Below are 13,470 nucleotides of genomic sequence, written 5' to 3'. Positions count from 1 at the left end.
GTGAGTTACTTAATTCTAAAAGTACCCAAGAAAATGAACTAGAAAGTCCACTGTGAAACTCTTAAATCCATGCTTCTCTTTCATACTATCAACCTATAGGAAGAAACTAGGGCAAAATTAATATAATTCATTGGGCTAAGGTTGAGGACTGCAGTCTAGGAGTCTTGGATTCATGTTGCCCTGAATATATACTCCAATTGGAAGCAATTACAAATAGCTCTTTAAAGTAATAGGGAGCAGTTCCTAAGTTGTTTACCAGGAATTTACATTGATTCAATAAAATAACATCAGTTACCAATTGACTATACATTGTTCTTTGTATTAAAAAAATCCAGGAACATGAGGATAATGGATGAAGGTCAGATTGTACAACTTGCAAGAACACTTCAGATAATTTATCAGCTAGTCTGAAGACAGGGAAGGCTAAAACAGTGCCTTTAAATTACCCCTGGGCATAGGTACAAGGGATGTGTCAAGTCTCATGCCTCTGAGCCTGATAACTTTTTGCATCTTTCACATTCCTAAGACTGCACTAGGCCACTTTACTTTCTCAATGGCTTTTTTCCCAGCTTATTTTAGGTTCTGGGGTACATGTGTAGGCTTGTTACATGGATAAATTATGTGTTGCTGAAGTTTGGTATATGAATGGTCCCCTCACCCGGGTAGTGAATATAGTACTCCATGGATAGTTTTTCACCATCCCCCTTCTGGTAGTTCCTGGTGTCTACTGTTGCCATCTTTGTCCACGAGTAACCGATGTTGAGCTCCCACTTATGAGTGGAAATATGCAGTATTTAGTTGTTCTGTTCTTGCAATAATTTGCTTAGGATAATGGCCTCCAACTCCATTTGCTGCAAAGGACATGATTTTGCTCTTTTGTGGCTGTGCAGTATTCCATGGTGTATATGTACCACATTTTCCTTAGCCCACCATTGGTGGGCATTGAGGTTGAGTCCTTGTGCTTGATATTGTGAATGGTGCTGCAATGAATATGCATGTTCCAATGTCTTTTTGGTAGGGTCCAATGGCAGCTCTGTTTTTAGCTCAATTTCCAAATTGCTTTCCACAGTGACTGAACTAATTTACATTCCCACCAATGTGTATAAGCATTCCTTTTCTCTACAGTCTCATCAGCATCTGTTTTTTGGCTTTGGGGATAATAGTCATTCTGACTATTGTGAGGTGGTATCTCATTGTGGTTGAATTGCATTTCTTTGATTAATGATAAGTATTTTTTATTTGTTGGCTGCGTGTGTGGGTTCTACTGAGAAGTGTCCGTGTCCTCTGCCCATTTTTATAACAGGAATGTTTCTTCTTGAATTGTTTTAAGTTCCTTATAGATTCTGGATACTAGAGCTTTGTCAGATGAATAGTTTGCAACAATTTTCTCCCATTCTGTAGGTGGTTTGTTTACTCTAGATTCTTCTGTGCAGAAGCCCTCTAGTTTAACTATGTCCCACTTGTCAATTTGTTTTTTGTTTCACTTGTTTTGAGTAGCAGGGCTATGACCTGGCAGCCTCCTGACCACATCATCACATTCCTGACTTGGGGCCTTTGCTGACACTGTTCCCTCTGCCTGGAATCCTCCCTGAGTCCTCTTCCATGTTTATGGTTTCCTCTTGCCCCTGGGTATAGCTCCCAGCACCCCTGCTTCGGAGCAGTGAGGTCCTGCAGGCAGTACCAAGGCATACCGGCCAGAGCCTGCTGCAAGTGCTAGTCCAAGCTCAGCTTGCCTTTCCTCTGCCCCATGAAGCAAAAGCAAGACCAGCTACATAATTTTCAGGGTCCAGCATAAAATTAAAGTGCAGGGCCCCTTGTTCAAAATTAAGGATTTTGAGACAATAGATTATTATAAGCAATATTTACACTACTGATCTATCAAACACTAGATCTTTTTCTTCTATTAAACTTTGTGTTTGTACCCATTGATGACTATAGTTTACAATAATGGATTATTTAAAATAGCTAGAATAATTTATTTCTGGCATAAAGGAAAGACAAATATTTAAGGTGATATTTCAAGTACACTGATTTGATCTTACAAATTACATAAGTATATTCAATGATCACATGTAAACATTTTTTAAAAATTTGAGATGGACAAATCCCAGTTGAGGGACATTCTATAAAATAGCTAACCAATAATCCTTGAAACTGTCAAGGTCATTGAAAATAGGAAAAGGCTAAGAAACTCTCAACCAAGAAGAGCCTAAGGAGTCATAATTACTGTATGTAATGTGAGATCCTGGATTGGGATCTCAGAAGAAAGGTATTAGATAAAAACTAAGGAAATCTGGAGGTTGAGGCAGGAGGATTGCTTGAGCCCAGGAGCTTGAGGCTTCAGTGAGTCATGATCACACACCTGTACTCCAGCCTGGGTGACAGAATGAGATCCTGTCTCAAATAAACTGAAGGAAGTCTGAATTTAGTACGTAATATATGAAAATTTTCACTAATTGTAGTAAATGTACCCTACTAATATATCACTAATAAAGGAAACTGGATGAGGGGTATATGAGAACTTCCTGTACTGTATTTGATATTTTTCTGTAACACTAAAACTGTCCTAGAATTAAAAGTTTACTTTTTAAAAATTAACATTAAATAGGCTGGGCACGGTGGCTCACGCCTGTAATCCCAACACTTTGGGAGGCCGAAGCAGGCAGATCAAGAGGTCAGGAGTTCGAGGCCAGCCTGACCAACATGGAGAAACCCTGTCTCTACTAAAAATACAAAATAAGCTAGGTGTGGTGGCACGTACCAGTAATCCCAGCTACTCGGGAGGCTGAGGCAGGAGAATCGCTTGAACCCGGGAGGCGGAGGTTGTGGTGAGCCGAGATCATGCCATTGCACTCCAGCTTAGGCAACAAGAGTGAAACTCCGTCTCAAAAAAGAAAAAAAAATAAAATATTTTGAGATGGCAACAGCAGAGATGACGAAGTAAATTGTCCACGACAGTCAGGATTTGAACATAGATCTGCCTGACCCTAAGGCTTTTGTGACTAACTGCTTACACTGCCTGAATACCAGTGAGAACACCATCCCCTGGGGAAAAGAGAAGGATGGAAGAAGGTTATCACCATATTTAGTATAGGTTAAGAGTCTACCCAGGCCACATAAAATATGACTGCATTTACATGAAATTTCCAAAATAAGCAAATCCATAGAGATAGAAAGCAGATTAATGGTTGCTAAGAGTTGAGGGAGGGGAGAATGGGGAGTGACTGCTTAATGGGTACAAGATAGTGGTGATGATTATATAACATTGTGAATATATTAAAAACCACTGTGTGGGTGGCTTTTCAGAGTCTATACACTGCTAAAAGATGCAGTTCAGGGCAGAGTTCACATAGCTATATGCACTGGTGAGGAATGTGAGATAAAATTCACATAATAAAATTTATCATTTTAACCATGTTATTTAGAGTGTTCTGATATTTCCTATTATTTATACTATGTGATTATGTCACATCCACAGAATTAAATTCTAGAAAGTAACAAAAAGTTTTAATGAAGACAATAAGAGGTGGTTTGTTGCCTATCAGATTTGCAATGATTCACATTATTTCTAATGAGTGGTAAACAGACACTTCCACACAGTATTGTCAGGAATATACATTAGTAATATGTTCTGAATATATTGTGTTAACATAAAATTTTATAGCTTTACACAGATTTGAAAGAATAATTTCAAGAACCTCTTATAGAGAAATGCTTACAAAGTTATTTTCATATATATGGGCAAGGTTAAGTATACCAAAATTTGAAATAGAGATAAACTAAGTTTTCATTACTAAGATATGGATGCCCCAAATATACTTCAATAAGATGAAGCATCTAGTTGATATAAAAAGAAAACTAAAATTTTGCTGTAAAGTAATTTAAAGTGTTATGATAGAAAACTAGTTCCATGGAAAGATGGTCGTAATTAGGGCAAAGGCAGGTTATAAAGCTCATAAGTGGGCTGGATGCATTTTGGCTTGTATAGATCTATAGCTATTTATCTACAGGCCTTAAAGCATAAAAATAAAGGTGATTTTTTTTTTTTTTTTTTTTTTGAGACGGAGTCTCGCTCTATCGCCCAGGCTGGAGTGCAGTGATGCAATCTCGGCTCACTGCAAGCTCCGCCTCCCGGGTTCACGCAATTCTCCTGCCTCAGCCTCCTGAGTAGCTGGGACTACAGGCGCCCGCCACCATGCCCGGCTAACTTTTTATATTTTTAGTAGAGATGGGGTTTCACCATGTTAGCCAGGATGGTCTCAATCTCCTGACCTCGTGATCCACCCACCTTGGCCTCCCAAAGTGCTGGGATTACAGGCGTGAGCCACTGCACCCGGCCAGGTGCTCTTTTAATCTTGTTACATAGAGTTTTCCCTTCAACATAGGAAGAGGTTGTACTTTCTGTTTGGAAGCCATTAATATCCCTATACACTGGGAATACCCTTTTTTGTCACGTAGATTTTCAGAAATCGGTCTGGTGGGCTTGGGTTAAACCCCATCCCTCCCACCTTCCTGCTCAGTGACGTTCAAACTGAAGTTTGGACTTCTGTCATGAGGGGCACCAATATACCACCATTGTCAAATTCTCTACAAAGAAATGCATGCAAGGAGCAAAACAAAAATACCTCCCTTCAGACTTATGAGCCTATGTACAGAATGATTTTAATTCTTCCAAAAATAAAAAAACTAGTAAGAGTAAGACAGTAAAAACAAACTGGGGCACTCATATAAAACACCAGGCAGCTTTAGTGTGCTTTAGCAGTCCCCAGCAAGCAAAGTGCAGTATAGGACAGGCAAGAGTTGTCTGACAGAGGATCAGGTGCCATTGACAGATCTGGGCAGCTGTGTCCACAGTGTCCTGGAGCCTGTGAGGGAGTGGGAGGAGATCCTGTGCCATTGGCCTGAGCTGGGGGCCCTTCTTGGTGAAGAGTAAGGGGTCAGGGACTCACACGAAAGGGAGACTGAGTTCCTCTCCATATGGTGACTGTGGCATGCTGGAGACATGATTAATGCCCTCAGGCTCTTTGTTCCTTCCCCCAGTCCAAAGACAACAACTAGGAGGGACCCCTCTACAGTGTGGATACCTCAACCTACACTGAGGAGATAAGAGTTAAACCAGTGAGATGTAGATTTAAGGTCAACAGCAAATTGAGCTGTTTTAATACACATGTGAATTTTCCAAACAGAATTGGCATCATAGCATATAAACCATTACAAGACACTTTTTATTCTTTGCAAAATATACTCATTTTTATTAAAGCAGTAAAAGCAGAATAGAGTTGGATGTCACCTAGCGGCCAGAGACAGGATGGAAGCTCTGAGGGTTTCAGAACAGGGGGCTCAGCAAGGGGGCGAGAGGAATGGAGGCTGGCGGTTAACTCCAAGGTATCAGGCAGTTTTCTGCAATTATTCACCTGATTGTAGCAATCTCTCTGCATCAACTATTTTCTAGGATATCTAAAACTGAGATTGGAATCCAGCCCATCTCTGAATTCAAGGTGAAACTGCACTTGTGAGTGTGTATTTAGAGTGATGATAGAGCCAGAGGACACACACACATACATACTCAGTTATCTCAAAGTTTAATCAACCTTATTTCACCATAAATTTAACATAGTGAATGCTTTTTCAAATTAATAAATATGTGTGCACATGATATTTGTCAATCTGTTCACAAGTAATTTTTTGTTTAAATTTGTATGAATATTTTTATAAGACAAAATTTCAAACAATAAAGGTATATTCCTAAATAGAAATTAATCTGCATCCTTCACTTGCTCTTCCCCTACCCCTTAACCCAGAAAGGTTTGCTGTCAATAGAACAAAGCTTTTATCCCAGACATGTTTCACATCATGCCTCTGAGCAGACCCAAATTCTGTTCCCAGGTTGGGAAGAATGTAATTGACCTCAGCTGGTGAGCTCAGTGATAGGTCACATGAAGGAAGCAAGGAGTAGTGTTTGCCTAATGGCTGCTCCTGGACTGCTCAGTATATTAATATATTTATAGAAAAATTGTGAACGTGTCCAGCAGTAACCAGTACAGGGTCCTCAGATCATGCATTATTCAGCCATAGCACACCAGGATTTCAGCCACCTGCTGCCTTCTTGGAGAGGCAAAAATTTAGCATTTATTTGACTCACAATTGCCCATTGTCCATTTTCTCACTAATAACTAAATATGTATTTAGCTCAAAACTCATACTAGTCGATTAGAGGCCTCTCATGAGCCCTAAAGTGAAAATAAGAGCGTAAGAAAGGAAATGTGCTGGGTGAAGTGGCTCACACCTATAATCCCAGCACATTAAGAGGTCGAGGTGGGAGGATCACTTGGGCCCAGGAGTCCGAGACCAGCCTGGGCAACCTAAAGAGACTCCCGTCTCTACAAAAATAAACAAAAAAAAATTAACTGGGTGTGTTGGTATGCACCTGTGGTCCTAGCTACTCGAGAAGCTGAGCTGGGAGGATCGCAGGAGCCCCAGGAGGTTGAAGCTGCAGTGAGCCATGATCGCGCCACTGTACTCCAGCCAAAAAAAAAAAAAATACATGAGCAATTTCTAGTGTTAAATCTGAGATAAGATAGCTTCATCACGTTAACTTTTAAAAATAAATTTATTGTCTATAAGATATGCAACATGATGTTCTAAGATACATACAGAAAGTAAAGTATTAGTTACTATATAATGAAGAAAATAAACATATTCATAATACCACATAGTTACACATTTTTTTTGTGCATGGCAAGAACAGCTAAAATCTTCTCATTTAGCAAAACCCCTAAGTATATTCATTTTCAAACTTTCTCAAGTTTCAAGCAATTGATTATTTTTAAAAATCTCCCCATTCAGCCAGAATCTCCATCTCTTTCCCTTCAAAGTTAAACTACCAAAAAGAGTTTTCTACATTTCCTGTTAAAATTCTTCACTTCCCCCTGCACTGTGGCTTCTGTCCCCAGGATTGCAATGAACATGATCTTACCAAGGTTGCAGTCCACCTATTTGTCACTAGGTCCAGTTTTTTATGTAAATGTATTAACCTGTGAAGTATTACTTTTAATGAGCTCCTAAAATATGCATGCTTGTGTAGTTGCTTCTATCACCTAACAACAGAGCCTTGACAGTTTCCCAGGCTCTGGAGCATGATGTGCTGAACATAAATCCAAGCTGTCCCACTCCCTAACTGTGCAGTCTCGGGTATAATTTTTATTCTATCTGCTCCTTAGTTTTCCATCTACAAAATGGAGATCAGCAACAGTTTCAACCTTGTAAGGGTGCTGTGAGAATTGAACGACTCAATAGCCAAAAAGCACTTGGCACATAACATATTGTAGCCATATTTGTTTCTCTATCTTTATTGGCCATTAGTATCTACTATCTCTATGGTAAAGACTCATATTTGCTCATAATCAATGACCTTTGAGGTATGGTTTTAGTGAGACAAGCAGGTTATAAAACTAAATGTAGAATGAGATCTTATATTTTGTAGATAAGTATATAAATGTATTCATTTCTGCATAAATTTATAAGTACCTGCATAAGAAAATTTGTGAAAGAATGTTATACAGATATAAGCATTAGCAGGTATTCTCTTTGAAATACTCTCAAGATATTTTGAGAGCAGGTATTCTCTTTTGTTTTAGAGTAATGCTGTTTATTTCATTTCTTATGTATTTATAACTGTAATAAATATCAAATACTCCTGCAATTATACAAAAACATTGTCAGGACCACTCAAGCATTCCTTACCCCACCCACAGGAAAGAGACACACATTTAGAATGAAGAATATCCCCGAAGCTCAAGAATAAAAGATACTGAGGGAGCCACTTCCAAGTATACGAGGATATATTTTCCCCTAATTCAAAACCAAAGCGATAATTATCAATATTTTATACACCATGATATTCTAGGATTTAAAACCTAGTAGTTTTACACGTTTGTAGTATTGTGCCCTCATGGATACACATTCAACAACTCCTCCCACTTTGAATTACCCACTGGCGCAGATGAAATCCTGGTTCAGAGTCCTGTAGGTGGTAATGGTATGAGGGTCAAGGGCATGTGACTTCTCTCTCCTCTTTATCTGCACTCTTTATTTGAGACTCCATAGGAAACTATTTTTCCAGCATCAGTATAGAAGCTCAAATAATGGGGCAAAAATGACACAGAATTAAAGAAATGGTTTGATGATCTTTTCCCTCTTCCTACATTCCTTGGCAAAGCCATCCTGCATCACAGAAATAGCCCCAAAGCTTCATTTATAAACTAAATGTAAGTATATGCTACTTCTTCCTACTCCATTACCAGCTGGTCTCTGTGTAGTTATGCTGTTTGGTTTAGATGACAGTCATCACTTCTCTGGGAAGGAGAAGAAAAGTGGGCCAGGATGAACATTTGTTGAAGACTAGGTGCCATCTTCTCTGTATAGGATTTCTTTAGGTGCCATCTTCTCTGTATAGGATTTCTCATTTACCCCACAGGACAGTTCTGTAAGTAAGGCATCATGAGTTCTCAGTGGTTCCCTTTTCCAGATGACCATGGGCAAGCTGACAGAGGTTAAAGAAGTTTTCCAGTGTCATACATCAAGTAAAAGGCAGGAATGAGGTTCCAGCTTTTGTCCTCATTAAAATGTTCCATGCATTTTCAACAGAGGATATATTGCCCCCAGTGGGCTGAGAATTGGTTTTTAAGGGTAGGGAGATAGTAGACATTAAAATGGTTTGTGGCACTACATAGGACCAAAATACATAAACAGTTAACACTATATCTGTGGTATTAAAATTTCACATTTCAGGCAAGAAGCGATTAATAAGGAGGAAAAACGTCTAATAAGGCTCCTTTGGACAATGAAAGTAGGTTGGGAAACATTTAATGTGCCCATTGATATCTTCTGTAGATAATGGGTCACCAAGGCTTAGGGGCTGGTCATTTCACACCACCCCATGGATGCCTACTCAATAACCCCTTTAGATGATGATGCTGATGATGATAATGGGCATTTAATTATAAGTTACTTGAGTAGTATTTTCATTAATCTTAACCTTTACTCAAGTAATTTATAATTAAATGTCCATTTTATATCAGGTTATAGAAAGTTAGGAGAAGTTAAATAAATCAGGGAAACTTTGTCGTTAATGTCTGAAATTTCACTAAAGCTTCTGCTACAGATCTTCACAACCCTGTGCTCAAAAGATCCCCCTGACTCCCCGAGCAGAGCCTGCAGACTGACATGGAGAGCTACATGGAATCTAGGCAGAGCCACTGCTCAGGCACACATGGAGCTCCAGGGCCCTTGGACTGCTGGGCACCCCAGCACCAGTGGCTGTAGCTCTGGTAACAAGAGAGGCCAGGCCCCCTGGAATGCCTCCAGTATAGGGGCTAAATCCATGGGGCTGAGGAGCAGATGGACTGCAGGCCTCACCTCCATTGCACTTTGCTGGATATTGCCCACTGGGCTGGGTCCCTAGCATGGCCACTCCAGCCTCACTTGAGCTCTAGGGCCAATAGCAGCCCTGTACTTCCCTGGAATGGAGCTCTCAGTGGTATCAGACGGGTCCACCACCAGTCTTGGCACGGTGATTAAGGACTAATGCAGGCCCCCAACACAGCACAGCTGCCTTACAGAAAAGTGGCCAGACTTTTTCCACATAGATCTCTGTCCCCACTACTTCTTACTGGGTAGGGCCTCCAGACTTGGGATTCCAGCCACCCCACCCATGTCTGGGCTCTTGGGCCAGTAGCAGATCCCCCTGGGGGATCTGTACTTCCCTGGGACACAGCTCTCAATCGTAGCAGGCAGGTCTGCCATTTTTGCTGCTCTGCAGCTCCTGCTCCTGTTTCCCTCAGGCTCAGGAGGGAGCCAAAAGACTTAGGACTAATGCAATCCTCCAGCACAGTGCAGCTGCTTTTTGGATAAGAAGGCAGACTCTCTTCCACATGGGCCCTGGCCCTGTTACTCCTCAGTGGGCAGGGTCTCTCAACCCGGGCCCCCAGAACAACCACCTTGTCCCCGCCCAAACGTTTAAGTCAGTGGCGGCTCTGTCATTCTCTAGGGAGGAAATCACACAGACAACCCACAGCCCCTCTCATTGCAGCTGCAGTGGTACTGCCCTTACTGCCTTTGGGCTGGGGAAGGAACAAAGGTCCAGGTCGCATTGCTGGCACCACCAGCACACCACAGCCGCCATATGGGGAGGAGCCCAGTCTGTCTTCCCTGTGAGGCCTCACTCCCTACTCTTCAACAGGCAAGGCCCCTGGCTTGGGACTACAGGGCAGCTACGCCACCCCCAACTGAGCATTCCCACTGGCAGTGGCTCTGTGTTTCCCTGGGGTGGAGTTCCCAGTGGCAACAGACAGCCCCTTTACCACTGCCACTGCAGTGGTTTTGACCTTGTTGTCTTTGGACTGGGGAAGGAACAAAGAGCCTGAGGGCATTAATCATGTCTCCAGCATGCCACAGTCACCATATGGAGAGGAACTCAGTCTCCCTTTCGTGTTAGTCCCTGACCCCTTACTCTTCACTGAGAAGGGCCCCCAGCTCAGGCCCATGGCACAGCCACCCCACCCTCTGGCTGAACACTTGCATTAGCAGACTCTCTGCATTTCTGTGAGGTGGGGCTCCCAGAGACAACTGAAAGTCCCTCTGACACTGCCACTGCAAAGGTACTGCCCTCGATGTCCTTGGACTGTGGAAGAAACAGACACGTGAGTGCCTTACTCACACCTCCAGCATGCTGCAGTTGCTGTAAGAAGAGGCCAGTCTGTGTTCCCCATGGGCCCCCAGGCTTGAGCCCACAATGCAACCACCCCACACCAGGCCAGTCACTCTGATTGACAGCGGTTCTGCATGTCTCTGGGATACAGCCCCAAGAGACAAATTAAAGGCCCTCTGCCATTGCCACTGTCAAGGTTCCTGTTTGCCCCCATGCTGTGGAGGGAACATAAAGGTTGAGCTTACCCCGGGGCTGCAGTATGATGTCCAGGAGTGCCAAACCCAGATCTGCAGCCAGCACTTGAGTGGGAAAGGAGCCTACACTCTGAGAGCACTGAGAGAGAGAAAGCACAGCTGCAAATGTGGGCAAATACAGAGTAGTCATGTGACTGAACAACAGTCTACCTATCAGCCAGCATGCTTAAGCACCATCTACTGGATCACAGCCCAAACTTCAACACAAAAAAATACTTTAATATATCCCCTGTGAAACCAAGGACAATAATTCAGCTACAAATAAATACCCTGCACAAAGCATTACCCGTCTGAAAACATCAAGAAATGAAGGTAACTGACTACACTCAAATTACACCACAGTTAAGGGTACACAAGCCCACACACATGAGAAACAATCAGTGCAAGAACTCTGGCAACTCAAAAGCCAGAGGGTCTACTTACCTGCAAATCACTGCACTAGTTCCCCAGCAATGTTTCCTAACCAGGCTGAAAAGGCTGAAATGACAAAAATAGAATTCAGAATATGGATAGGAATGACCATTGACATTCAGGAGAAAGTCAAAACCCAATCCAAGGAATACAAGGAATACAATAAAACTATATAGGAGATAAAAGATGAAATGCTGTTGTAACAAAGAACCAGGCTGGGCACAGTGGCTCACGCCTGTAATCTCAGCACTTTGAGAGGCCGAGGTGGCCAGATCACTTGAGGTCAGGAGTTCGAGACCAGAGTGGTCAACATGGTGAAACTCTGTCTCTACTAAAAGTACAAAAATTAGCCAGGCGTGGTGGCATGTTCCTGTAATCCCAGCTCCTTGGGAGGCTGACGCAGGAGAATCACTTGAACCCGGGAGGGGAAGCTTCCAGTGAGCCGAGATTTCACCACTGCACTCCAGCTTGGGTGACACAGCAAAACTCTGTCTCAAAACAAAAACAAAAACAAAAACAAAACAAAAAACAAAAACACAACTGATATGACAGAGCTGAAAAACTCACTTTAAGAATTTCATTAAAAAAATCACAAGTATTAACAGCAGAACCCACGAAGCTGAGGAAAATATCTCAGAGCTCAAAGACCAGTTCTCGAAAATAACTAAGACAAAAGCAAAAAACAATGAAGAAGAATGAACAAAACCTCTGAGAAATATGGGATTATATAAACAGACAAAACCCATGACTCATTGGCATCCCTGAAAGAGAGGGAGAGAAAGCAAGCAAGTTGGAAAACATATTTGACAATATCAGCCACAAAAATTTCTCCAAGCTCACTAGAGAGCCCAACATTCAAATTCAGGAAATGCAAAGAACCCTGCAACATACTATACAAGACAATTATCTCCAAGGCACATAGATTCTTCAAGGTCAAAATGAAAAAATATTAAAGGCAGCTATAGAGAAGGGGCAGGTCACCTACAAAGGGAAACCCATCAGGCTAACAGTGAAGTCTCAGCAGAAACCCTACAAACCAGAAGAGATTAGGGGCCTATATTCAACATTCTCAAGAAATTCCAACCAGGAATTTCATATTCCATCAAAGTAAGCTCGTAAGCAGCGAAATAAATCCTTTTCAGACAAACAAATGCTAAGGCAATTTATTAGCACCCGACCTACCTTACAAAAGGTCCTTAAGGAAGTGCTAAATATGGAAAGGAAAGACCGTTACCAGCCACCACAAAAACAGACTTAAGTACACAGTCCATTGACACTATAAAGCTACCACAAAATCAAGTCTGCAATAATAACCAGCTAACAATATAATGACAGGATCAAACTTGCACATATTAATATTACCCTTAAATGTAACCAGGTTAAATGCCCCAATCAAAAGGCATAGAGTGCCAAATTGGATAAAGCAGCTAGACCCAACAGTATGCTGTCTTCAAGAGGCTCCATTTCACATCCAATGACACCCAAAGGCTCAAAATAAAGGGATGGAGAAAAATCTACCAAGCAAATGGAAAACGGAAAAAAGCAGGGGTTCTTTTTCTAATTTCAGACAAAACAGACTTTAAAGCAACAATGATCATAAAAGACAAAGAAGGGCATTACACAATGGTAAAGGGTTCAACAAGAAAACCTAACTAGCCTAAATATATATGCACCAACATAGGAGTACCCAGATTAATAAAGCAAGTTCTTAGAGACCTATGAAAAGATTTAGATAACCACACAATAAAAGCTGGAGACTTCAACATCTCATTGATAGTATTAGACCATCGAGGCAGAAAACTAACAGATATTCAGCACCTGAACTCAACAGCTGACCAGATGGACCTAACAGACATCTACAGAACTCTCCACCCCAAAACAAGTATATACATTCTTCTCATATGCACATGGCACATACTCCAAAATCAACAACGTAATCGGCCATAAAAGAATCCTTATCAGCTGGACGTGGTGGCTCATGCCTGTAATCCCAGCACTTTGAGACACCAAGGCAGGTGGATTACCTAAGGAGTTCAAGACCAGCCTGACCAACATGGTGAAACCCCGTCTCTACTAAAAATACAAAAATTAGCTGGG

The 13,470-nt window shown here is 41.7% G+C and overlaps 1 long non-coding RNA gene across 2 annotated transcripts in view; it reads right to left on the bottom strand.

Moving 5' to 3' along the window:
- Positions 1 to 10,880: 10,880 nt before the first annotated feature.
- The window catches only part of LOC116811893 (uncharacterized), a 116,999-nt gene continuing 114,409 nt past the window's right edge, over positions 10,881 to 13,470 (bottom strand). For both annotated transcript variants that reach the window (XR_004370539.2, XR_009214268.1), the window contains 2 exons: positions 11,386 to 11,439; positions 10,881 to 11,041 (listed from right to left, as the gene is read on the bottom strand). This is a non-coding gene — a long non-coding RNA (uncharacterized LOC116811893). The remainder of the gene's footprint in view (positions 11,042 to 11,385; positions 11,440 to 13,470) is intronic.

The sequence above is a fragment of the Hylobates moloch genome, unplaced genomic scaffold (genome assembly GCF_009828535.3).
Source record: "Hylobates moloch isolate HMO894 unplaced genomic scaffold, HMol_V3 SCAFFOLD_7, whole genome shotgun sequence".
Classification (NCBI taxonomy): domain Eukaryota; kingdom Metazoa; phylum Chordata; class Mammalia; order Primates; family Hylobatidae; genus Hylobates; species Hylobates moloch.
Note: the sequence above shows the minus strand (reverse complement) of the source record. Positions and strands in the feature narration are given on the sequence as shown.